Source organism: Zosterops lateralis (genome assembly GCF_965231275.1).
Source record: "Zosterops lateralis genome assembly, chromosome: Z".
NCBI classification, from domain to species: domain Eukaryota; kingdom Metazoa; phylum Chordata; class Aves; order Passeriformes; family Zosteropidae; genus Zosterops; species Zosterops lateralis.
Window position 1 is genome coordinate 41966824 of NC_139800.1, and position 24053 is coordinate 41990876.

Genomic DNA, 24053 nt, shown 5'->3' on the forward strand with positions numbered 1-24053 from the left:
TAGTAACTCAAGGTCTGTGGTGCGCAGAAGGTAGAAACACAGCTACAGAAACTAAGAGCTAATGCACAGCATACAAAAATTAAGGGGTAAAACACTTCAACAGTGAAACTGTTAGACAGACTGCCCCATGAAAGTCATTGTGTCTTTGAGTCAACTATTACTCTCAGATCCAGAAAGGCCTGTCCTCATAAACAAAACTGTTCACTGCTTTCTACACAATCTGCCAGGAGTCTCCACTCCTAGGTGAAGACTCCAGAAGTAGTGTGTGCATTCATCAATTACTAGATCCTAAACTGGTTTTGAGGCCTGCACACTTGGGGTGGTGATGAAAAAAAACATGCTGTCCCTTGCAGCAGGGCACAAGATGCTAGATTTTCACTGTGGCCTTTCATAGGCCACTACTGCCCGAGGCACCGAGGTGACTAGTAAGAGACACAGTACAGTACCAGTTAACTGTAATACCTGGAGGTTATCCAGCAGCAGGGCAAGTGAAGGTGCACTGATTTTGCATGGCCTAGTTTTGGTGGCAAGTGAGCTACAGGCATAGCTTGTGGAAGAAGCTGCTAGAAATTTCTACCATGTCCAGCAGAGCCAACCCCTCACAGCTTCGAGGACAGACATGCTGTTAGCCAAGGCTGGCACAATTACAAATGGTGGTAATGCTTCTGTACAACATATTTAAGAAGAAATCAAAACACAGATGGTGGCACAGTTCAGTGAGCAGAAAAGAGCAGAGTGAGAACATGTGAGATGAACAACTCTACAAACACTGGGGTCAGTACAGAAAGAGAGGGAGGAGGTGCTCCAGGCACCAGAGCTGAGAATCCCTGAAGCCTCTGGTGCAGCAGCTGTGTTCCTGTAGCTCATGGAGATCCATGGGGATGCAGAGATTCACCTCCAGCCCACGGAGGAGCCCCACGCCACGGCAGGTGGATGCTATAGGAAGCTGTGACCCCGTGAGACAACAGTGGAGAGAGGGGCTCTGCTCCCATGCTGCAGCAGCCTCCCCTTAAGGACTGCATCCCATGGAAGAGTGACCCAGACACAGGATAGACTCACACTGCTGCAGGTCACTGAGAGCTGTTGCTCATGAGAGAGACTCACACTGGAAAAGTTCATGGAGAACTATCTCCCATGGGAGGGACTCCACAGTGCAGCTGGAGAATGACTCCTCTTCCTGAGCAGTGGGATAAGCCATGGTTGATGAAAACCATAATGCCCACCGCTGTTGACCTGCACCACCAGGGGAGGAGGCAGATCTTTGGAAGAAGGGAGAAGTGGCTTTTTTTCACTTCTCATTATCCTGCTCCGATTGTGTTAATAATGTTTTCAACTCATATCTCTAATTAGAGCATACTTCACCTGATGAGTGATCTCTCCCAGTCCTTATCTCTACCCATGAACTCTTCATTAAATTTTCTCTCCCCTGTGAGTGAGCAGTTTTGAGAGCTTTGATAGCAATGCAACAAGGACACCCTTAAGCTATCAGTTATGCACACGACCATATAGCAGAGACTACTCCAGAGGAGACTTCTGAGGTCCTGTCAATTTTTTTGACTTTAAAATAGGATTAGAAAATGTAAGCCCTAGTAAAGGAAAATCCTGAGTTTTTCTACATTCACATTAGATTCCCAGTATAGCTCACCTACGCCAGTAAATGCAAAATAACAATGAAATCTGAAATAAATTACATTATCTTTTGAAGGAAACAAAGGATCTGGATGAATCCTTTAGTGCCTGCTTTGCTGTGTGGAGTTGAGAACTGCTCTGGTTATACAAAATGGAGATCTGTGATGTCATTTTTATTGTACTGGGTTGCAAGAAAGGTCCTTTTTCACATTAGTAAGTTTGACTTGTGGGACATTACTTGATGATCTACAGCAGAATTTTGCATGTTACAAAAAGGAATGAAACAGACTACAGTGAACATTACATGCCCACTTGTGCAAGATCCACTTTGTTCTATAATTTTAAATAGAGATGAAAGTGTACTCAGAACCTTGTCCTTTAATTTAGCCTTCAATTTATTTACTCTCCCCTGCTCCTCCCTTCCCTGTGCAGAAAATTATCTGGAGTAAGTCCTTCACTGACATCCACTGGGAGGTCATTCACAATCTAATATGAACCTCTTTTTATATAACGCAAAGGGTACAAGAAAGAAAAGTAAAAAAAAAATTTAAAAAAGATCCAGACAATGTCCTGATTTCCAGATTAACTTAGTTCCTTTAGTGTTCACTAGTTTTGATTAGATCTGAGCACTTTGAATTTCTGAAAAGTTAGGTCTCCTAATACTTTGAGTATTACTCCCAAAAACTGAGCCACAATCTGCTTGGAAATAAGTACACTGAAGAAGTAAAGCAGACTTACTGATTCTGACCACAGGTCTCCTTTCCTGTAAAACTGTTAAAAATTTTCTGAGGTAAATAATCAATAAATCCATAATTTAGGGACTCTGATAATAGTTTTTGCATCAATGTATAATGACAAAATGGAGCAAAATGAGTTTTCCATAACGCTTGTGTTTATGGTGACTAAAAACAGGGCAACTGTAGAAGCAATTAACACAGCTCCTGTCAGTTTGGTAGAGCACAGCTGGAAGCTCAAAGCTATGAACATTCCCCTTGACAAGTATAATTGTAATGAGTGGACAGAGAAACAGGCAGAAACAACTTTCTGCTCTCTTGAAGGATACAAATTCAAAGCTGCTAGAAAAATTTCAGCCCGCATAACTGCTAGTAAGGAATACTAGCACAAGTTTTGAAACCAGGAAGATGCAATGGCATATACTGACTGTTACCAAGATGAGAAACCATGTGTCTCTCTCACATCCCCTGTGTCACGGGCAACAGAGAAGCAGTGTTTTAATCCACCTTCTGGAAAAACGCAGAATCCTAGTCATGTAGGGTGAGAAACTGGAAAACCAACCATGGGAAGGAGACTGTCATCCTTCTCATTCTCCAGGACACAGAGGCAAAGTATGCACAGAGAAGTACTTGTAAACACAATTTCATCTTTCAGAGATGTGAATTCAACCACCCTTGCCAGTACCCAGTTGTTTTTTTTATAAGTAATGCAACCCAGAGGCAAGTGTCTTCTTCCCCAGTCAGCATCGGCTGGATCCGATCCAAGTGTGTATCGCATATGAGCTAATACTGCACAAGATAGCCAAATTCTGGAATTTCAAACTAGGAAATGGCCAATTTTGCAACACTGGTTTTGAAAATTTTTTTTCTTCTGAGAAACACTTAGCTGCACTGTGCAACTTCTCAGTTTGGTTCAGTAATACATAAACTGCTAAGTGGATCTAGTGTAATTCTGTATATGAAGATTAAAACCAGGAGAATTTATTAACGCACCAGAAACAGTCAGCATCATAGGTGAGACTTGTAGATTCCTAAAAAATTATCATTGCCATCACAAAAGATCCAGCCTCTCCCTGAAAAAAGCCAAGGAAGTGCTGGCCATCCTGGCCTAATTCTGTCACTCTTTTCATGATTCCCTAGCCATACTACAGTGCCCCTATAATTTTCCTCCATTTTTGTATTGCACTTTATTCTCCTCCACAGGGTTTATCTTTCCTTGCAATCTCTCATCTACTGAACTTATTCTCCCACTCACACTATCACCCAATTTTCTTTCCAACACAAGCAACGCACAGCTCCATGACTGCAGGTGATGCCAGCTCCACACTGAGGCTGCCAGACAAAAGACCACCCTCCTTTAGGCTTAAAGGAAGGTCCTTTAAAATACATACTTCCCTATCTCTCTGTCAAATCACTATCACATCAGTCATTGTCCAGGGACAGCAAAATGAAGACCTCACAGTAAGGAACAACTAACTGGAAGACACTCTTCCTTCCTCACCATGGTAGCTTACCCTGCTATTTTTAGATAATAAAAACAACAAAAACAACACAACAACAATAACAAAAAAGCACATTAAAAAAAACCAAAAACCTGCAAAACTTGCAAGGAGTAACTATGATGAGGGATATGAAGCTCAAGATGTCAAGAGAGGTGAATTTATGTCTGAATTGCTTGCAGCAGCAGCAAAGGTGAGTTAAAGGATTCAACTGTCAGAGGGCATAAATTCCAAGTTCTCCCTAAATAACTTTCTTTTGAAGCTTTAAAAGAATACAAGCCTGCTTTACTATTTATTGATGTCTATGTTTATAACAGATTCTAAGGCTCCATAAATGAAAAACAAACCGGAGAAGCCCAACTGTGAGATCTGCTTAAACCTCTTTTTTTTATTTTTCAAATTTGTTTCCAAAACTGAAAAGTTAGCAATATTTGTATTTTAAGTAATCAAAATTATACAGTGAGAAGTGTACAAATAACCTTTGACAACTGCGTTATATTTACATAGGTTGTGAATTTCAGATCAGTGAAGATAGGCTGGTTATACCCCTCTGCTTTATTTCTCACCCTTTTAAAAACCTCAAGCACAGTGCGACTTTTATACAGTCTCATAAAAACATCATTAGTTACAATCTTTTTATTATAAAAAAAATATGAATCCATTTTCTATTGAGGTATGGTACAGCTTCAAAACTAGCAAATCAGTAGCCCTTTATTATTAACATACATGTAGAGCATGGGACTATTTGTATTTCAAGTTGTAACCAAAATACTTTGTAGTTGCTAGATGATTATAAATTAGATGAAGATTCTGAAGACGATTTGGTGCGGTCTTTATCTTTACCACAAAGCCTGCTGAAGGATGTGCACTAGTGCTAAAAGAGGATACAAAAGCTGAGGAAACAAATTCCCAGCTTTCAGCCCGAAATCAGTATTTTCTGTTTCTGCATGATAAATGTGCCATCAAGCAGTCTTCAGGAAACTAATGCATATGCTCAAAGAAGAAAATTTATCTTCAGAGGGATACTGCTAGAGATCCCTTATTTTTTTAAACTCATATTCCTGTTCTTTTACTACTACGTTCTTTTTTTGTGGGCAAAGATTACACCAAGATAAAATAATTACACAAAAAAAAAAAATAATTACAAGACAGATTAAAATCCTTATTTTTAAGATTATTGTGGGCAGATAGGATTCGATTTCAAAGAGCACCAGGAAAGATCTAACTTGGATGCTGAGCTATCCCAAACAGAGAATTCAAGAGCTGCCCTGGGCATGTTCTAAGACCGTTTTGTGCCTGACTGGGTACTCCCAGATATTAAACCTTGGTTGTGACAGTGCTGCAGTTAAAATCAAGCAAGAAAGAAAAGTCCCTGAAGTTTGTCTTCTCCTACCAGTTAAACATACTGTCGCAATCAAAAATATTGCTCAGTTTCTTTCTCATTTCTTCTTGGGCTCATAGGACCAACTGAATAAGCAATTTGAAGTTACTTGACGATGCCTCTTGGCAACTGATGGCATAGGTGAAAGTATCTGCACGTCTAAATTAATATATATGAGTGTATTAAAAAACCCCTATCTGTCCTGGGTTGTAGTGTAGGATGTACACAAAGTATTTATTCTATCACCATCTTCATGAACTGTTGGAACCAGGTGGGCCAGTGTCTTCCCAGGCCCCCTGCCTTTGGGGTGTCTTCTGCTAATGGCCCATCAACGCCTGGCCCATGACTCACAGGTAACTCCCTCCAGGAGTTATCTCTGTTTAATGGGCCATCAAGGACCCACTTCACGACTCATCATCCCATTGTGAGATGCTCTGCCCAGGAGGAGGAGCCAAGCATTCTCACCTGGATATAAGCTGGGATTTGGGACAGTACAAGCAGCCTTTACCTACTGGATTCCCAGAGGACCAGAGCTACCAGACCTTTCTACAGGATCACTGCTTCAGGAAGAGCACTTCACCTGGACTGCTTCCACCATCCTGCTCAGGTTGTATTCTGACTCTGTCAGTGGTCTTTTGTATTATTCCATTTATTTTGTTTACTTTTTTGTGTTTCTTTTTATTAAATTGTGTTTCTGACTTGGAGCCTCTCACTCCTTTTGCTTTCAAACCACGACACTATCCTAGGTGTCCAGCAACACTTTCAGAGTCAAACATTCTCAAAAGCAAGCCCAGTACCCATTCATATACATAAACCACATAATACAGGGAAGATGCAACCCTGAACGTGACCTTTTAGTGGTAACTAAAGAACAGGTAAATACAGAGTATGTTCCTGAGTAAATAAAGTAATTTCCTGGTAAGTTTCCTGAGTATTTTGGTCTTGAAGCAAAAGAATGTAATAAATCAAACTTATAAATCAATCCTGATTTACATTTTTCAGTATGCACTAAGTCCCTAGTATTCTTGCAGTACATTAATCTATTTTGCTAGCAAGGACACCTGTAACAGAGTCACCATGAATCCAACACAGCCCCCCTTGCTGTGGGGATGTACCTCTGGTTTCAATGTACATACCTGACACCTCTCAGAACCTCCTGCACACCCCAGAGTTGGGAAGCCGTCAGAAACACATCCGTTCTGAAAAGGCGTAAGAAACAGGCTTCGAAATCAGTACCAGATACTCCTGAAAGGCAAGTTCTGACACAGGAATTATAATAAATCCTCCTCCAAAAGTTTGGCTTTTGTTTTCCAGGTTACCAGGGCAGAACATTCCTGACAAAACCCAAACTGCCACATTTGCATCTAATGAGCCAAGATCCTGACGTTGCACTTATCACACGCAAAAAAAATAAAATTAAGCAGACCTGACAAATACCAGACACATCAGCCCTTTTAAAATTTGATTTGTTCCTCCTATCCTAAGCTGGCTGATGCCTACCCAGTACAAAATTATTCAGCACTTGCACTGCAGTAGTAATTACTGATACTGGTAAGAGTCTGAGACCCCTCACAATGCTGGTATGGGATGTACGAGAGAGAGGTTAGACACCAGCCAACCCTATACTAAATTAATATAAAGGAGTTCCAACACTCTCCTGCTTTATTAAAGAACTGCATTATGCACAAGCTTAGGAAAACGGATCTGGATATTGACAATGAAACCTGGCATGTTCGTATCTATTTTGCCATAATCACAGGAGAAGAGTGGGCCACTGACGCAATCACAACTGGGCACAACAAAGCATTTATCCCCAAGACTGTTCTACATAACATGCTTCCAATATGCAGACTCATAACACTGTTACATCAAGATTGTATTTAGCATATGTATTTCCCAATATTCATCAAAGCACTTTTAGAAGAGTCTTAGCGATGTGGAGGGATAGTGTTTTTTAAATGTAAGTCACTGAGGGTCTGAAGTAGATTTCACTGAAGTCAATAGTAAAGGGGTGCCCAAAGATGCAAGTGGTAAGATGGTGACCTGACAAAAAAAATCTCCCTTGCAGTTCTGAAGGCTTCATTCTTGTCCCAGAAGATGATAATGACGTAGAAGACAGAGGCCTCAAAAGAAACAGGCTAGAGAAAATTACAAGAAGCAGCTCAATACCGCACGTCTCTAAGGGAGAGGCTTCTCCAGAGGTCTTCAACAGTGCACGTTTTGTGGCTACAAGTATGGCAAAAGGCATCAAACAGTTACATCAGACCCACTTTTGCTTACGGAACAGTTTCAGTATCTTTTGGGCTATATAAAGAGTGCAAAGTAGTCTGAGTCTTCCCATAATCATTTTTCAACAAGATATCCCATGAAAATCCATTACCCATGTAAGTTAGTAATAACTGGCTACTTTCCACAAACAGCAGCAGAATGTAACTGACTTAATTTTGATGTGAAAAACTCCCTTCCACATTTCATTCTGTTGAAAACAAACTAGAGCAAGCAAACTGTAAATCATCTGATCAGTTATGAAGCTCTCCACAAACTAACTTACACCAGATCATCTCTATGGCTGTAGCTACTCAGTATTTAAGTGATCAGGTAAAATTTACAAAGATTTCCTGCTTGCCACAAGAGGCCACCAATCAACATAGCCACTATCACTACTGGAGTTTTCACATCCCACTATGCCTCCTTGTAGCTTACTGCTCCCAGAGCAAACTATAATAAACCATTTTAGCTGCAGGTACCTTAAAGGAAAAAAGAAAATTCTCTTCTGCCTCTCTTGAGAAAGAGCTTCCAGCAGCCTATAGCCTGTACAAGCACTTTCACTGTAACAAAGAACTTGGATCTAAATGAATAGCTACAGTAGGTACAAAACTCCTCTGGAAAGCCTAGCAGCAAATCAGCTGACATGTGTACTTTTCTGGCTTACTTTAATCAGCCTGACATGGGGGTTTTCAAGTCTCTATAAATAGCTTCAGGTTTCTGAACTATGATCTGAGGTCACTGGGGGCTGAAAGACAGGTGGCAGATGGCTGGAGGTCAGGCAACCTCTCAGTCAGCCTCTGGATCTCCGTGGAGATGGTAGGAGGCAGAGGCTAGCTGCTAGGATTTCCAAGCCATAGCACCTCAGCTCAGGAACTCTGCTCCTAAGGGGAGTTCATCCCTCCTTAGTGTGGTGCTTAGGACGGGGCCACTAACCACCAGTGTTTCTGGCAGAGAAGCCCACAGACAGAGCTGGGTGTGAGGATAGCTGGGCTAAGGTGAAGGGTGGTTTGCTCATTCTTCTCCTTTGGTCACACTGCCACTGGCTGCCTGTCAAGACACCACCTCTATTCATGCAACACACATGAGTAACTATTCTCAGCTTCCCAGAAGCTATGACATAATTAAGCTCTTTAATCCAGACAGGACTTGAGTATGAAATTAAACATCCATGTAAGCACTGCAGGTTGGCAGACATCCTTCAGGTGCTCTTGTTTAATTCAAACCTCACAGATGATCCTTTACAGCAGGCACTGCAGGAGCTCCTTAACAAACCTTACACCCTGTCAGGTTTTAAAGACTACTTAAGTCTAAACTTATGGGAAAAAATCCCCCTCTAAACTGTTTCTTCTCGCAACAATTACTTAAGCTTGGGGAGAAAAATTACACCACGAATAACTCATTATTTTGACAACTGTGACTAAGTCTTCAAAGATTAAAGAAAACACCTACTGGATTATAAATGAAAGACAGCTTGGAATACATTATGTAGAATAAAAGGATAGTCAAAATTTTACCTTAACGAAATTTTTCATAAAAGATGCACAATCCTTCATATGTGTGTGTTTACATACACTTTATTTATTTGAAGACCTTCTAATCTGTTCAATTCCAAACCACATCAATGTATTACCAGGTACTTCTGACTGTCACATCCTACTTGCATTAAAAAAAAATAAAAAAAAAAAAAATCCAAAGAACAACTAGCATGTACTACTTTCCTTCTGCACATCAATTACCATCCAGATCAGGAGCATTTCTTTCATTTTCTATTCAAGCAACATGCCTGCTGTAATCAAGTCCTAGTGATTCTAAACAAAGAAGAAAGAAAATTCAAGAAAAGTTTATAAACAAATTTTCTTTACTTGGGAATATCTTTGGAAGTCCACAGAGGTAAATTTTGAGTTTGGGAACATTTCTAGTGTTACAGCACTATGCATCAACCTTACTGAAATGTCATTTCCAGATAAATACCTTGATGATCACAGCTAGAGCTGTATTTGCTACCTTTATCTCAAGTCAGCCACAATCTATACATATTAACTTTCTTAGAAAAACTATTTTAAAAGCTTATATGGAAGCCACAATAAAGCCAACATACAGCAATGAATAAGATACTGCACAGATAGCTGCCCATAGACAGCGTCTTTCACTAAGAACTTTCTTGTGAATGCTACGTGTGGTTTTAGAGTTTTGAGTCACATTAGAAGGTGGGCTAGACTACAAACTTCAAGAACAGCACCTGGTAGATATTACCATCACTATTTTTAAATAATTGATCTGACACATTAAAACAACTGCTGCTGACACTGCCCCCACCTGCTCTGTACGGGGCTGATGATTAATACCTGCTAACCACCTGTGCAAGACAGTGGGGTGAAAAACAAAGTAACAAACATGATACAAGACTTGGATAGCAAAGGTCAAATGTTTTCTCCCCTTTCCTGCCCACCAAGTCTACTTTTCATAAAAACATCTTTATTTCGCACACCCCTTTACTGGCCTATCAACATCCCTCTACCTTTTCTAAACATTATCGGAAAAGTAAGTATGTGAGCTTTAACCTGAAGCAGAGGCCCGTGCTAAACCTTGTTCTGAAACAATGAAGTAAAAAAGGCCTCTTCGGTCTCGAAAAGACATCTTTATCTAGCCCAAACTCTGCTGGGATCCTCAGTTTTAATTCCTGTCACCTTGGCATTCCTCAGATCTCACAAGCCTCTTCAAAAAGGCAAGAAAAATACAGACACTAAACTGGTGGCAGACAGCTACTAATGCCTCCTGTATCCCAACAGCATAACAGAAAGAGCAGGGTTGGGCCAGCTACTGCCATGATGAGAGTTTCTCAATTTTTATGGATATTGAGAGAATCTGTAGTTAAGCAATTTAACTTCCATAAAAATGAACAGGAGCTTCCATGCATAGTATCTATGCATCCCAACCCTTCTTCAGGAAAGGATCTGAGTGGGTGTCACAAATTCAGCTTTCTTCCTGTTACAATACTGTACAGTTACAATACTGTACAAATATCAACACTCAAGAGCATTTTAATAAAAAAACATGGTAGTGGTTCTGAATCTAATTCCAGTGAAGGCAGAGAACACCAACACAACTGTGTGAGACCAACAGCCACAGCACATGAGAGAAGAAGCAAGAATGCACAAATGCATAAAGAAAGTAACAAGTACCAACACTTTTGCTTCAGATTAATCTTTTTAAGCCACCACTTCAGAGATATGTAAAATCTTTACGTATTCACACAGCCTTTGCTTAGGGAAGAAAAAAATTTAGAAGCCACACTGGAATATTCTGGTCAATGAACAAACAGTCTTTGAAGAGCAGAGATTGCTGCGGCCAACTCTACATTCAATAATTTTTCTACTTCAATAAGATCAATATAAAGGAGACAATTATTACTCCTCTTGTCATAAAATCCCATGAATCCATGTCTCCTTCAATCAGAAAAGGAGCAGTCCTGGAAATTATTTGCTGGTTAAAAAAACCCACACAAGAAGAAACAGTAGATAAGCCTCCAAATCTTACTCTTGGTATTCCATGAAAAGCAACAGGAAACTAAAGTCTAAATTCTGCCTGCGTTTTTTATTAATGTTCTTTAAGGTCCCTAAAAGAAAATCAACAGCTAGAAGCCCTCAAAAACCCACAAAAACAAGTGTCTTACCCAAAAGACTATCAGCTGCCAATTATGGGGAAACACCTCCTAAAATTCGTAAAAAAAGTTATCTATTTCCATACTCATTCTGACAACATGCCCAGGAAACCCACGAAAGCTAAAACTAAAATCAACATGCTGTATTATACCACCTGCTTTCTTGAGAGCTTAGATCAAATATTTTGTCACTTTCAGAGAAATTTTGTTGCTTTGCAACTATATAATACTATAGCTTTTCTATAGTATTATAGTAGTACTTTTATAGAATTTCCTGTTTCTACTCTTCTGGATTTACAAAAACTGCACTAGCAGTGTTAAGGTGATAGTCTGAATATGTTTAAGAGTTATCTGAACATAGATTACAAAACACATAGATTTCCCAGTGTTTCTTATCTAGTGTTTTTCAGTGCTGTCTTGGTATTTTTCTTTCTTGCCTTGAGAAACTCACAGCCCCTTAAAAAAAAAAAAATTGAGAAAGAAAGGAAAATACATGAAGAATCATTCATATTCTTTAGAACAGAATCTTTTACCATCCTAATAGTGCAGAAAAACCCAGTTATCAGATTCTAGTTTTTTAGACTTTCAAACCAGTTTTTAACAAAATATGCCAGTTACTGACAGGTTCCAGACTATGAAGTTTCTTGACTCTCAGAGGAGGCAAATACAACAACCACTTTTTCCAGCAGCAATTTTCAGTACCAAAACATCTTTGAGCCCGTCTGCCCACTGAGAACACTCACTCAACTTGTTAGGCTGCACATACTCCCACACACAGTCAACACCATGCACTGTTCAGGGACACTGAGACAACACAATACAAAACCAGCTTTAACTTTAAAAGCACATTCAAAACACTGTCTTTTTTTTTTTTTTTTTTTTTTTTTTTTTTTTTTTTTTTTTCCCCTGAAGTTAGGTGGCATTAAGTGGAGCAGAAGGGAAAAGAGGAGCAATTTTCACTTCAACATACAAAATTACAAACTAGTATTTCTTCAACTGAACAGCAAAACATACTGCACCTAAAAGAGAAGCCGTGGAAGAGGTCACCTGTCTGTTCTAAGATAAAGCTTCTGAGCTGGAAGAAACAGGCAACTTCAGTTGAAGGAGCCTGAGTCAGCTCCCTGCTTGTTAAAGACACAGCACAGCCTCCCTGAGGGAGCTGCACAAGGTTGCTGAAGTAGGGAATTCGAATCAAGTTATTCAAAACAGTGGAGAAGTAACAAAAACAAAACCTTACTCTCTTTGGCTATATAAAAATCAGAAATTGAACCTTGTAGCAGTATTTACTATTATTTATCCAATTAATATTCACAGGTGGAATGCACCCATTTCTTGTGAAACCAAAATAAAACTGTTCGTGTCCAAAAAAACCCTAAAAATCTATAAAAAGGGATTTCCTCAAGCATTACAAGTTATGCAAGAACATTTCTGAGTTATGAACAGGTAAAATTTGTTATAGTTCTGAATATCTTTATCTTACTAACATGCGTTACACCCACCTTACCATAAATGCTACTTTAAGCTACCTTCCTATCTTCTGTTGTGGTGTGTTTTTCAGCACCAAACCCCCGCATATCTTCCTCTCATGTTCAATTGCACAAACCATAATGTAATGAGAATGTCATTAGAACTGGTAAGGACAACACTTCACAGCATGACAAAAACATGCCCATTCTATATAGCATGACAACCAGAACAGACCACGAGAAATTCATACATTCTTGAATCTAGCTGTACTACATTCCTAGTTACATTTGGGATGAAGAACTTCACCAACAAAATGTCAAACAGATCTGTGATAATAATTTTGAGTTCTCAGTCTTGGACACAGTGAGGGGATGGAATCACCACCTCTCCCACTGCTTCACCTGTCTCTCCACAGAGCTGCTTCTACTGCCAAACACACACACCCAGCTTTGTATTCAACATGAATCATGCTGCCTAACAGTAAAATCTGTGCAATTTTTCCTCCATCTGGCATTACAATTGAGGCTTTTTCCTCAACTAATTGTACTTTTATGGCAGTTGGCTGAAGAATCACCACCAAATGCTGTCAATTCTCTTTCCAAAGCTCCAAACTGAAGCCAGTGCCTCCATGCATGTGCTGTTTGTTTTGTAAGCTGCTTTTTCAGCAGCAGGTTTCACCACACAAGTTTCCATATATGACAGAGACAGAAATGTTAAGACGAAACTTCAATCCCTTTTTTCCTATCACCCATTTATGGGATAGAGTCATAACAGGAAATCTTATCAAAGCAAATGCAGTCTTGGCTTCTAAATGTATTTCCACTGATACAGAAAAAAAAATTAACAACAACATACTATAAAACTAATTTCCCTCAGGTCTGCTTAGCCTTCCATTAATGAAAGTAACAGAAACATCTTATTTTTACTTTCCATACCCACTCTTTGATACTGGACTTTCAGACAACAAATGTGAAGTTCTATTTTCAGATACTATAACAGCATAAGGAAGCTTTTTTCAAGTTTCATTGCACTAACACAAGTAGAGTCTGACATTCTTAGCTCTCATACCTGGTTTACTACCAGGCAACAATTTTTTACCTCTTCCTCATCCTGCAAGTATTCCACTTGCAGGATGAGGTAACTCACTCTTGTTAAAACAGCACATTCAGGCTCTATAGGTCCTAGACACCAGCTGATAAATTACATGAACATCTGAGTTTTAAAACACTCATCATAAATTCAGCAATGTGCCAGAGTGAATGGCTTAAAACAACCGTCCTCTGGGTCCCCAAAATGGGGCTGGGAAAAACAAGCAAGAGACCTGCTCTTCTTCTTTACAGCTGCAAGGCATCCAGCCTGCTTACTTAAGCTATCCATTGCCCCATGCCATTTCTGTGTCCTCTGGTGTCCATCTCTAATTTCTTGCCCAGAGGTACATCACTGCGTAACTGATCAGGGAGGTCAATTGATCAACTTTCATAGGCTAAAAATCTACTTTGGAGAGGTGTTGGATCAAGGGAGTTTAAATCCACACATAGTGTCCCTTTCAGCAGCCATACTAGCTTGTGGCAGATTGAAATTAGGCGCAACACTAATGGGAGACAGTAAGTCTGGGCCTTTCTTGGGCAAGGGAAAAAAATGGGAGTGGCAAGTGTTAGACTCACTCTAAGTCCTCCTTGCTTCATCTCAGGGCAAAAATAAGAAAAAGTGAGGAAGAGATGAGACATCCTGGTCCTTAAAAGAAAACCCTGAAGGTCTGAGGGGTGTATATAACTATGCCTATGACAGACATAACTCAGCTCTCCCCTCTGATGCTGCACAGCACGCACAGGGTACGGAGCTTTCTGCAAGGCTGCCTGTTGAAAAAGATGTTGAAAAGACAAAAGTCCACTCAAGGGTAACACCTTGAGTTACCACAAGAGTAAACACTGCTCTTCTGCTGCAACATCATCGTGAAAACAACTTACTTTATTCTGCCAGTGATAAGCACCTACAATTCTTTCTCATCAGCTAGAACTCTGGCCACAAGCGTGTTACCACTACATTTCCCTTCACATTCAAGAAACTCCACTGCCTCTAAGGACTGGCAAAGATCACAGAGCATGGCACAACTGCACATCCCAACCAATCTCACTCAAAACAGGACATACGAGGTCTAGGTTCAGAATTCACCACACACTGCAAAAGTCATTTTAAATAGCTGAGATCTTGACAGGAGATTATCTCCAACAGCAAAATGCAACTCATGTTTTCCTACCAAGCATCACGGAAATACAGTAATACAGCCTTGAAATTTAAGAAATCATCATTCCACTCTAACAGATATAGCTAATGCTGACAGCTTCAGTGGCAAGCACTTTAAAAGGTTTGGGATTTTGCTGTGTTTAAGATTCTGCTAGGTCAGAAATGAATTATCTATTTTACTGTGTAGAGGTTTTAACATCATCCCTTGCACTTTTTATGTTGAAAAGTAACGGAACCACAGTTCTGAAATAAGCTGCAAGTGCTTTTCACAGACAGCAAAGACATGGATACTACAAATCATCCTCAAATTGTTTTACCATTGCTCACTAATAACCTTTGCTGTTTTTTAAACTATGTACAGCCAGGGAGTCTGCACTCTTCTCTAAGATACACAAAGAAATTATAGATACCAGCAAATACAAAAGTATTTGAACAGAACTTATTAAACGTAAGCAGAATTCAGTTAACAACAATGGAGCAATGACTAACTCTGGAGTTTGGGGAAAAAAAATCCAAAACCCTCTGACTTTGGGATAACTTCCACAAATGCAGCGGTTAATCATGTGCTGTTTACATCTATTCTATGGGGTTACAGAGCACTGATTACAAATGTCTCTGCCTCAATACAACCCTTGTGTTGATATTAATAATGCAAAGGTCATTTTGACCTTTACCTAGTAACTGGCTGTCAGTCTGTGCCCATATTACTGCTTTCCGTACATCCAAAAACACAGGTGCAGATCTTTCAGTACAAGTGCTTCAGGTTTCACATCAAATTATGCATGAGCATGTCAGGAACAGGATTAATAGAAGCTTTGCTCGCAAAACATTCTCATGAGCATTACTGGGATTTTAACTCCTGCAAAGCCTAAAATGAGCCTTTTCTTATGCCAAATGAAATGCTTTAGAGAGAATCATTATAACACTCTATTAACTTTGAAAACCTTGTTTGCACTATCATAGATATTTTAACAGGAAAGAGGAGATATGCACACAACAGAGGTTCCTTCTTGAACTCTGTTGACAAAACAGATAATTGCTACAAGTTGCTAGCTGTTGAAAGCTATATTTGAGGATTTTTAGTATTACAGAAAAGCAGAACTGGAAAATTACACGGAGGCATTAGAGGCAAGATGAAATTTATGTGCTTCCTCCAAGGTTTAGGGCTCAACAGAGAAACAAAGCTTTCCTTGGCAATGCTGACCTCCAAACGCCACAGCAACCACCATTCACGTCTTATCTCAAACCAGAGATTCCCACCCTAAAACACTTACAGCTTTCACATTTCAAACGTCAGAGTGGAAAAATTAGGTTAAGCTGAACCAAATGCAAAAATTAATCCCAAACAAGAGAGACATGTCAGGTAATTCAGTAGCAATTAATGTTACTTGTGAACCAGATTCTGCAGAGATGTTCAAGCCATTAGCTGCTTCCCTTTATCCTTTTATAACTTTGAGGTCATCAGATACTGGTTAACATATTACCAGAAAATACGCAAAGAAGAACATCCTTGAGACTGCTATTTCCCCTTTCCTTGCTGCGCAACCCAGAACAAGCAGAGGTGGACTTGAGAAGGTACCCTCATTGTCTGTATTTCAAGTGTCATTCTACGCTGCAAAATACGCTTCTCTTCTAATGCACATTTCATAAAGCAAGAAACAAAAGCCCCTGTACAGCCTATAAAATAAAGGGACCCTTTCTACAAAGTAAAACAAAAAGTTATCCTTCTACATTAATTCAAATCAATTAAAAATTTAAATGCTTAAGTTCTTTGTGGATGTCTTGATTTTCTAAATTTAAATTTTGATTGCTATGCAGCTCATTTGCTAAAAGTCTGGTAATTTGTTTTGGGTCTGCTGGTTTTGGTTTTTATTTTCATTTGATAAGGGCAGACAAATGAACAGTACAGTAAATGAGCATAGGTTTCCTTCTCACTCTCTCTTGACACTGTCCCCAATTTTCTCTAATTGGAATATTAGCTTTAAATTATTTCAAGAATTTACAACAAAAAACACCACAAAGCAATGTCCCATTATTAAAATGTGAACCCAGCTAGACAATATTATTTATTTGTGGAGTAACTTCTGATAAACAGTTTTCTTTCCAGCAAATTATCATCTAGACTTCTTTGAATCTTTTGATTATTTTTCTTTTTAGAAATTGAAAACCACTAATCTTCAAGTTTCCTATAGGATGTGCAGACTTGCACTGAGAATTTAAATCTACCAACAATCAGCTTGCTTTTCTTAAGTAGCTTTTGCAGATCTATAAGAAGTCATCCAAGGTAACCACGAGTATACACACTACAAACTAAAATCATTACTCCAGATTAACATCCATGTATTATCTGCTTTGCTACCACTCCTGTACAACTTAAGATGCAATGACGGATCTCATTATTTTTGTTGCTAAGAATCCTGTCTCCTGCTTGTTGGCTATCAAGCTTCATTTACGCTTCCTTATTCTTACAGGCTGCAGACATATTTCTGCTTGGCAAAACACTGTCTTTAACAACAGATCTGTTGTTCAGTGACACATGAGAAACTGTGCTACAGTTTGCATGCAATGGTCTAAGTTGCTCACCAGAGCAAGGTCAGCTAACTGCACACCTCGAGGCACAACACAAGCTGCTCATTATTGATCACAAAACTTCCCTGACTGCTCTCGGAGAAAGCCCAGTAGTCACTCTGCAGAAAAAAATATAGGTAACTAGAGTATCTATGCTCAAAGAGCTTCTCTATCTTTCTAACACAAATAGGCATTATGCACTTTACCATTAGCTCTTTTGAGCCACGGCACTTCAAAAGTATCTGAATAGGTTATAGGTTTTCGAATTCTAACATGCTCTGAAAGGCTGGTGGCATATCCAACGTTTAAGAGATCAGAAAATCGTGATGCAATTTCACAACAGCTGACCCCTCCCTCAAGACGGCTAGCAAACACTTGTCATGCAGTTTACCTTAGATGATGATAAATGGCATCACCCCCCAGCAGGAAAAAAAGCGTTTTCTTACTTACCTTTGTGTTAGAATGAGAGAAAACATTTTAAATGTTAACATCTGAAAGTACTGCTCAAAGTGAACCTTCTTCAAAACAATGACACAATTATGACAAGCTAAAGAATTAAATTTATTTCATGTATGTTTTAGCAATGATACAGAATTTTCATCTTGCTGACATTCACCTAAGTTCTCCAAATTGCTCATGATGCACAGGAACCAAAGATTCATCTCCTGCTGCTTCTCAGAGTATGAAAACTGCTTGCTTCCTTCTACCTACTACAGGATTTTTTGCACGATTTCCTACAGGAGTCCTTCCTGTCTAACAAGAGAGAGGCTTCATAGCACACTTCCTGAGAAAACATGTCCTGAAAACAATCTGGTCAGGTCCTGACAAAAATGAGCTGCTGACTAGCAATCGCTCAGACCAGTCCATGGGTGATGGGTCTTTTTTCATCCAAGGCCCAGAACTTGTCAATAGCACTTATCTTCCCTCGAGTGCTCTGGTACATTTTCCAGCTCTCACAGACATGCGTTATGTTCACGCTTCTCTGATATAGGACAATGCAGTTGCCGGTTTTACATGTCTGAGAAAGAGTACAAGAGCCTGGGATCAACTGCTTCACTTCTGAAGGACACGGTAACTGCACAAACAGAAGGTGACCATGACTGGTAACACAGGTACTGAGCAGAGCATTCCACCAGCTCCGGTGGTGCAAAAAGGCTGCTGGTGAAAGCCTTGCTCAGGAAGCCTACCAAAATGTCACCCTGGACTCAATGAAAGCCTCTTCTTGGTAGGGCACTTGAACAATGTTTCAAAAAAGCAAAATTTTACTAATCAAGAAGACTTGGAAAAGTTCAGCAACTTCCACCGAAAGAAGATGAGAAGCCTACCTAGTGAGGATTTTCATGCAGATTTTTTAAGTTACAATTTCAACAATTCAGCGAAAATTTGCACTACACATCTTAATGCTCATGTCACTTGCCAAATAATTCTCCCCTACTGAGCCACTTCCTAAGATTTCAGGGGAAAAACTGGTTTAATAAACATTTAATTGTCCCTTTAACAGTCTGAGGAGCTGGCAGCATAGCTTGTGAGCACCTCCCACCACCTTCCATCCACCTCTGTGAGGATCTCCCAGCCACTCACCACCACTCCTTCACAGCTACCATAACACCTACCAGAGACACCTCATTCTAGCAGCTACTTTTTGCCACTACAGGACTCTTGCCACTGCACCGAACAACCTATGCCTACCATTGCCACGGGAAGAATAGCCACATTTTCAGTACTTACACTTAAGCTTAAAAACACCCATCAGCAGAGACAATCTCATACATACAAATGCAGACAGATTTGAAAATGTGCCTATTCCCTCAGCAGCATTCTGTCTGGTCTTCTAGCACCACATGTCCCACGCCCTAAACAAACCCATCTCCATGAGCTGCTGACAAGTGAGAGTGCAAGCAAACAAAGATCCCATGCCAGACCCTCTTACTCTCTTCTGTGCTGCTGGAAGAGGCAAGGGTCAGGTGGACCTCTCTCGCCCATTGCTATGCCAGGTCCTGTTGCATAGTTTTGACTCCGGGGTGATTGATAAATTTTCAGACTAACAAACATCACGAAGCACTCTCCCAGACAGCAAAGCACATAGCCTGTTCTTGGGATATCAACAGCAAAGATGCATGATTTGAAGGAATAAATGTGCCATCATTTGAATTGCCTCACTGAGGTTAAGCAATCTAAAGCTGAATGGTACTTTTCAAGTGAAATTTATATCCAGTATAAAGTCTGTAGTCCTCCAATCCTTGCCCTCTGTCCTAGTTTAGGGCCAATTTGGGAGAAAACCCCTGAAATAGGGTTCCTCTGGAGAGCAAACCCAAACAGCCCCTCCCGCAGCCCATCCTGGTAAAGAACTTCCTCAGAGAAAAATGCCCACCAAGTGCCCACAATCATAAAGAATGAATAATATGAAACAATAAAACCTTTTGCTCTGGAGTGAGATGGCAAACTGAGGAAATCCCTGCCGTGGCTGTAGCTTGGCTCAGTCAGTCCCTTATCTCTCCCTCCGGAGTCCAGGTCCCAGCGGGCCACAGGTGCCAGCTCCCCGGTGCTCCTCTGGGTTCTCAGTCCAGAGCAGGTTTAAACAGTCCCAAGAAAAAGGAAAAAAAGCAATCCAGGAAGCTTCTTTGCCTCAGCTAGCTAAACTAACTACAAGCAAAAAAGATTTCTGTCCTGCTGCTGTCCATGGCTCCAAGGAACAACACTGAGAAACAAATGCAGAGGAGTGAACACTGTTTTTCCAAACAAACTGCACACTTCTTTCCCTGCTTCACCCTCAGAACCAGTCTTAAAGGCACAGAATTCAATGTACAGCACACACAGAACAGATGACTGGGGATAATATAAGCATCATAAAGTCACTCTAGGACACTCCTCCAGCTTGAAATTGAGACAAACAAGATTACAAGATCTTACAGTGATCTATTAAAGCAGATAAAGCAAACACTTCAGTATGTTACTGCAGCACACTGGAAGACTTAACCAAAACATAAAAACATAAAAAGGAAGAAGTCTTCATAGCAGCAAAGCTATGGAAGAACATGGAGTTGTTTCTGTTGCTGGCTTGCCAAATTTAAACAGAAAATGACAAACAAAAATCCTTAGGGAAAATAAAATATTGTCAAACCCTTTGGGGTTATGGACGTTATTTCAATAACATCAGTTGTTCATAGTCCAAAAGTTTAAACTCTATTGGATTACAAGGGATGACATGTCACCTTCAGAAGCCTGTCTGTGACAATTTTATCCATGAGACTGAAGAAGGCTGATCACAAGCAGAGGGAGGACAAGGCAAGTCTACAGGCTTGAAAGTCAAGTTACTAGCACACAGCTTTCAAACTCTTAATCTACACAGTGGATGCTGCCCATCAACCAGGACTTGACGAAGCTAGTACAACAATGACTCAGATTTTGTACCAGAAACAGAAACAACCACCACTGATGAGCAGGATTTGCATTAAGTACTAAAGAGAACAATACAAGAACAGAACAGGCACAGCTTGTTTGGGCAAGTAGCATCCCACATAGTAGAGTGGAGATAAAAAGTAAAAACAAAACTAAATTTAAAAATCAGATGGCTGTTTCCGAAGAAAGCAATCTCAGGTGAATAAGACAAAGAACAAACTTTTAAACAGGACACTCTACAGTCCCATCATTATCACACAAGAGAAGCAGCACCAGCAGCCCAAGAGGTCAGGGAAGGGAGCAAAAGGACAAGGAACAGGCAATTGCAGTTACTCAATTAAGTGCAACCTGAAGCTGTGACTTAAGGCTGCATCCTTGGAGTACTGGCCTTCCTCTCACCCTTCTCCTGGACCACTTTCTGCAACGTAGTGTGAAGCTGTTTGCACCTATGAGCTGCAGCACTGACAACTGGAGTGAATATGGGGACACCAGATTCATCTTCCTATGCCACATATTAGGAAAAGTCTGGAAACAAGGCAGACTCCAACTAAGAATTATATGCACTCCAGTCTTAGCAGATGTTTTATCTCCTTGACATACAGATTAATATTACATCTCCAGTTTCAAGGAAGCTGAAAATCTACTCCATCAGCAGAGAAAAACACTATCAAACTAGCAAAAATGTTTTCAGATGTTGTGTATTATTTGGTCCAAACCAAGGCTGACCAGACACAAAGGCATCTGATCTGCAATGTGTCTGCAGACACCCCTTCCATTGCTTCTGCTTATAAAGGGTCTATGGTTGACAGAAGCTAAAGAGAGCAAGAGCAAAAGCAGAAAATTTCCATGAGTCAAAAGATTAAACCTAGACTACAGAGTGACAATTATTTCTGCCTTTATGAGGAAAAGGCCACCATCAGAACAAGCTGAGTGAATTTAGTTAAATCATAACCACATTAAGGCATTAATCTCTGCACAAATATCCCAGGCTTTGCAGCTAACGTTTCACTATGTGAATGGGTAGAAACATTTGCTCACATAACCAGCGTTAAATGTGATTCAGCCCAGATGTCTGAATGGCTTAGCAGTCTTTGTTTGCAAAACATCAATAAAGAATGACAGACACAAATACAGGACTGAGTTCCAGTCCAGAGGACATGCAAGGCCTGGCATTTAACAAGACTACTTTTCATAGCACATATTGCTAACACTCAGTGATGTACCAGAACTGTGATTATACAACATTCAGTTCTTGTTTAAATGAAAGGTGAAAATGGGTACAATCTAGAATATAAAACACTGCACAACCTTCACCTCACAGGTGAAGCAGTGCTACACCTGTCAGCAACAGAGGCAGAGAAGAAAAAAGAGGTAAGAAAAATGCTGCCAATCTTGGCAAATACCTGATACACCATGGGGTGGAGTGAAGTGCTCCACTTACAGCCAGGACTGTTTTCATAAACATATACCAAGATAAGTCAAAAAGGTTTGTCTTACAGACAGTGGCAGGCATGAGATAGCTAGGGCCAGAAGTTAATTTACAGTGGATCTGCTCAGATACTTCTATCACAATAGTGACACTGTCCAGCTTAATACCACATACGCTTCTGGAAAACACACACATAAAAGAGCATTTTATAAGAAAGCATCACAGACATACAAAGCTTAACAGGAGAATCCAGGGTGCAAATAATAGCAAATAACTTCAATGCCAGTAATTCATCCTCCCAAATTCAAGGTCATTTTCTGCTTTCATTGTGGAATGTATTGATTCTAATTAAGCACAAAATTTCCTCCAGCAATACGATGTCTGGCTCAGCCAGTTTCCGCAATGCGTGTCTACATTACAAATTTACCCTTAAAAAAGCAACCTAGATAAATACCATGGACCTTATCTATTTTACAAATATGGGTAAACATTCACAACAAACTTCCACACAACTACTACACTGAGGTATTTGGTTCAGCACGGTGAAACAAACTGGTGCAAAAGCACCTTCATAAATAAAGGCATTCCCCTGACCCAATCAAAACAAATTAATCCCAACACTATCGTCCTTGATTATCTGCTAGTGGCATTTTAACAGGGCTGAAACCAGCAAAGAAGCTCGTTTAGAGCCCATCTTCCCCAGAATACACCATATACCAACAGACAAGCATGAGTTCAGACCTACCAGCATCAGATGCACCAGTCCTCCTCCACCACTTAAGGGAAGCTAATATTTAACTTGTAATTAAGAGGCATTTCACAGATAAAGGAATGGATATGCTGTAATCAATACCAATTAAGTTAGCAATATAGCAGGACAGTGTATTCCCAAACACTAGATTTATTGCCTTCAAATTTAATTTTAAATACAACAAATTAAAGGAAACACTCAACTCTGAAAGGGTCTAACAGCCCTTCAATTTCTCCTCCTTAAAGCTATCCCCATCTTTGAAGCTCAGCAGACATTCAGCTTTTAAGAGGGTATTCAGATATTATGCCTTGACCCAAACTTTAGAAGTTCTTTTTTAACACTGGGGCTAGAAGGACTGGGAGAAAATTGAGCATCAAGTACCTAATTACAGCTCAGGTGCAAGAATTTGCTCACACTGTACATAAAAAACTTTGATCAACACAAGAACACTGAAACCTTGAGCAACCATGCTCTTGATAAACTTTAGCCAGAAGTCTTTATATTCTAAAAGAAGAAAATTACGTTTCAGGTATTACTCTCCCTCAAAAGCCATTTGTAATTCCATTCTGTTACATTTAGTTATAAATGCAACTTTCCACTGTGCTCTCCAGAAAGGAAGCAAAACAGAAGTAAAACAGGATTTTGTAGCAAAGTACAGAATGCCTGGATCAAGGAACAAAAAATCAACTGGGAGAGATTTCCCCCGGCCCAATATTTGAAACATGCATAGAAAGTTTAGTGATGAAGCATCTACTCGTTTGTTCTACTCCATACCCATCATTTCACAGAACAGAAGCACCACTCTCCTGCATCTATGTTTTGAACGTACATGGACCAATTGTTTTACACAGAATTGTACAAATATTCTACCCGCCACACACTTAGGATGGTAATGTACAAACAGTTACTCTAGCCAATTTTGTTCCAAAAGCAGCAACTACTTTCCCTGCCTAAAAAGAATTTAATGAAGCCATCTGCTCATAGTTCAGTCTATTCTAAAAACATTCTGCATTCTTTATGCTC

The 24053-nt window shown here is 39.9% G+C and overlaps 1 protein-coding gene across 9 annotated transcripts in view; it reads right to left on the reverse strand.

Moving 5' to 3' along the window:
- The window catches only part of SEMA4D (semaphorin 4D), a 99592-nt gene that overhangs the window by 38403 nt on the left and 37136 nt on the right, over window positions 1-24053 (reverse strand). Inside the window, exon 3 of one of the 9 annotated variants that reach the window (XM_083883104.1) lies at window positions 6380-6442. The exons of 7 other annotated variants lie outside the window; for them this stretch is intronic. The gene's annotated coding sequence lies outside the window, so the exon portion shown is untranslated. Of the gene's footprint in view, window positions 1-6379; window positions 6451-24053 lie in introns of those variants that run through there. One more of the 9 variants, XM_083883105.1, reaches the window with a different exon arrangement.